Source organism: Cebus imitator, unplaced genomic scaffold, assembly GCF_001604975.1.
Source record: "Cebus imitator isolate Cc_AM_T3 unplaced genomic scaffold, Cebus_imitator-1.0 Scaffold206, whole genome shotgun sequence".
Lineage (NCBI taxonomy): Eukaryota > Metazoa > Chordata > Mammalia > Primates > Cebidae > Cebus > Cebus imitator.
Window position 1 is genome coordinate 985,033 of NW_016107521.1, and position 3,549 is coordinate 988,581.

Below are 3,549 nucleotides of genomic sequence, written 5' to 3' on the forward strand. Positions count from 1 at the left end.
CAAATTGACAGTTTGTGGCAAATCTGTGTCAAGCAAGTCTATTGGTGCTATATTTCCAATAGCAAGTGCTCACTTCATGTCTTTGTGTCAAATTTTAGTAATTCTCACAAAATTTCAAAGGTTTTCATTATTATCTGTTATCATCTGTAATCAGTGATCTTTGATGCTACTGGAAGAAAATGCCTTCTAGCACTTTCACAGATAGAGAGAAGTCAATGCCTGACTTCAAAGCTTCAAAGGACAGGCTGACTGTCTTATTAGGGAGTAATGCAGCTGGAGACTTTAATCTGAAGCCAATGCTCATTTGCCATTTTGGAAATCCTAAGGCCCTTAAGAATTATACTCAGTCCATTCTTCCCATGCTCTATAAATGGAACAACAAAGCCTAGATGACAGCACATCTGTTTACAGCATGACTGACTGAATATTTTAAGATCTCTGTTAAGAACTACTGCTCATAAAGATTCCTTTCAAAATATTACTGCTCACTGACAACACACCCAAGATCCCTGATGGAGATGTATTATACAAGGAGATAAATATTGTCTTCATGCCTGATAAAACAACATCCAGTCTGCAACCCATGGATTAAGAAGTAATTTTGACTTTCAAGTCTTATCAGTTAAGAAATACATTTCAGCCAGGTGCGGTGGCTCACGCCTGTAATCCTAGCACCTTGGGAGGCTAAGGTGGGTGGATCACCTGATATCAGGAGTTCAAGACCAGCCTGGCCATCATGGTGAAATCCCATCTTTAAAAAAAAAAAAGAAAAGAAAAAAAAAGAAATACATTTCATAAGGCTATAGCTACTATAGACCATGATTACTCTGATGGACCTGGGAAAAGTAAATTGAAAACCTTCTGAAAAGGATTCAACCATTCTAGATGCCCTTAAGAACATCTGTGATTTATGGGAGGTCAAAATATGAACATAAACAGGAGTTTGGAAGAAGTTGATTCTAACCCTTATGGATTACTTTGAGGGCTTCAAGACTTCAGTGAAGGAAGTCACTGCCAGTGTAGCAGAAATAAAGAGAACTAGAATTAGAAGTAGAGCCTGTAGATGTGACTGAAAGGCTGCAATCTCATGATCAAACTTTAATGGATGAGGAGTTGCTTCTTATGGATGTGCAAAGAAAATAGTCTCTTGAGTTGAAATTTCCTGGTGAAGATGTAGTAAACATTACTGAAATGCCAATGGGTGTGGTGGCTCATGCCTCTAATCCCAACACTCTGGGAGGCCAAGGTGGGCAGATCACTTGAGGTCAGGAGTTCAAGACCAGCATGGCCAACATGATGAAACCCTGTCTCTACTAAAAATACAAAAATTAGCCAGGCATGGTGGCATGCACCTGTAATCCTAGCTACTCAGGAGTCTGAGGCACAAGAATCACTTGAACCCAGGAGGCGGAGGTTGCCATGAGCCCAGATTGTGCCACTGTACTCCAGCCTGAATGACAGAGAGCAACTCTGCCTCTCAAAAAAAACAAAAAAGTCAACAAAGGACATAAATTTAGCTGATAAAGTAGCAGCAGGGTTTGAGAGGACTGATTCCAATTTTGAAAGAAGTTATACTGTGGGTAAAATGCTATAAAATATCCATAAACTGGGCTCAGAAAATACATGAAATAAAAAGAAACAAAATAAATGCTATTAAACAGCATCACTTGCTACAGAAAAATCTTTTGTGAAAATCGATCAATGCAGCAAACTTTACTGTCTTATTTTAAGATGACCACAGATACCTAAACCTTCAGCAATGATGACCCTGATCAGTCAGCAGCCACCAACAACAAGGCAAGATCCACCCCCAATCAGCAAGATCACAACTCACCGAAGGCTCAGGTGATTGTTAGCATTTTTAGCAAAGTATTTTTAATTAAAGTATGTACATTGTTCAAACATAATGCTACTACACACTTAACACACTACAGTATAGTCTAAACATAACTTTTATATGCAATAAAAAAACAAAACATTCATGTGACTCACTTTATTGCAGTTGTCTAGAACCAAGCCCATAATGCGTCCGAAGTATACCTGTATATCCTTCAGGTATAACATAATGAACAATGTCTCCCAAATAAACCATTCTTTTTTTATTCTTTTTTTTTTTTTCTTTTTTTTTCTTTTTCTGAGACGGGCTCATTCTGTTGCCCAGGCTGGGTGCAGGGCATCTTTACAGCTCACTGCAGCCTCAACTTCCTTAGCTGTAACTACAGACACACACCACCATGACTTCCTAATTTATTTTTTATAGAGATGGGGTCTCACTATGTTGCCTAGGCTGGTCTAAAACTCCTGGCCACAAGTAATCCTCCTATCTGGACCTTCCAAAGTGCAGGGATTACAGGTGTGAGCCATGCCCAGCCAAAGTCATTCTTAATATGGTCTCCTGGCATTGGTTTATATTCTTTCCTTTCATCTAAAACCCAAGTACTATTTAATTTTCAAGCCTCACCTCCTCCCTGAGGCCTTCATTGAGCTGTCTTCTCTTCTCTACATCTTATTATTGGATGTGGTCAAACTATCTTCACAGTTCTCTGAATGTTTAATGTGGATATAATTCTACTCTCAAAACAAGATTATAATCTCCCTGGTAACAGACTGCATCACCTCCTACCCATTCATAAAACACTGAGGAGGGTTTCTGGAGATCACTGTCCTAGGCCTTGTCTTTACTCCAGGATCCCCTGGTTTTCAGCGTACCTTTATCAAGTGCCTACTATGTGCTAGGTACTATGCTAAATGTCTTTCTTACACGATCTCATTTTAAAACTCAGAACCCCATTCTAACAAGAGAAAAGTAAGGATAAGAAGATAAGTAACATGTTCAAGTCACATAGCCAATATGTGCCAGAGATACGATTTGAATTAATTCCATATAATGGGTTCTTAACCACTACATCATATAACTTTTGGCTTCACTCATTTGATCATCCAATCAAAATTAATACACTCCTGTATACCTTGTACCATTCTAGAGCTGGGAATAAAGAGATAATATATGAGCCCAGCCTTCAAAAAATTCAGTCTTAGCCAAGCACAGTGACACATACCTGTAGTCCCTGCTACTTGGGAGGCCGGGGTGGAAGGACTGCTTGAGCTTCGGGGTTCAGGTCCAGCTTGGGCAACACAACAAGACCTTATCTACAAAAAAAATAAAATAAATAAACCCGAATCTTGGCTGGGCATGGTGGCTCACGCCTGTAATCCCAGCACTTTGGGAGGCCAAGTCGGGCGAATCATGAGGTTAGGAATTCGAGACAAGCATGGCCAACATAGTGAAACCCCATCTTTACTAAAAATACAAAAATTAGCCAGGCATTGTGGTGCATGCCTGTAGTCCCAGCTACTCGGGAGCCTGAGGCAGGAGAATTGCTTGAACCCAGGAGTGGAGGCTGCAGTGAGCCAAAACTGCGCCTGTAATCCTAGCTCCTCGGGAGGCTGAGGCAGAAGAATCACTTGAACCCGGGGAGCAGAGGTTGCAATGAGCCAAGATTTCACCACTGCACTCCAACCTGAGCAACAGAGCGAGACTCCATCAAA

The 3,549-nt window shown here is 40.5% G+C and overlaps 1 protein-coding gene across 8 annotated transcripts in view; it reads right to left on the minus strand.

Moving 5' to 3' along the window:
• APTX (aprataxin) overlaps positions 1 to 3,549 on the minus strand; it is a 22,146-nt gene that overhangs the window by 16,219 nt on the left and 2,378 nt on the right. For 2 of the 8 annotated variants that reach the window (XM_037745624.1, XM_037745625.1), the window contains exon 2: positions 3,060 to 3,150. The exons of the other annotated variants lie outside the window; for them this stretch is intronic. The gene's annotated coding sequence lies outside the window, so the exon portion shown is untranslated. The remainder of the gene's footprint in view (positions 1 to 3,059; positions 3,151 to 3,549) is intronic. 8 annotated transcript variants of the gene reach the window in all.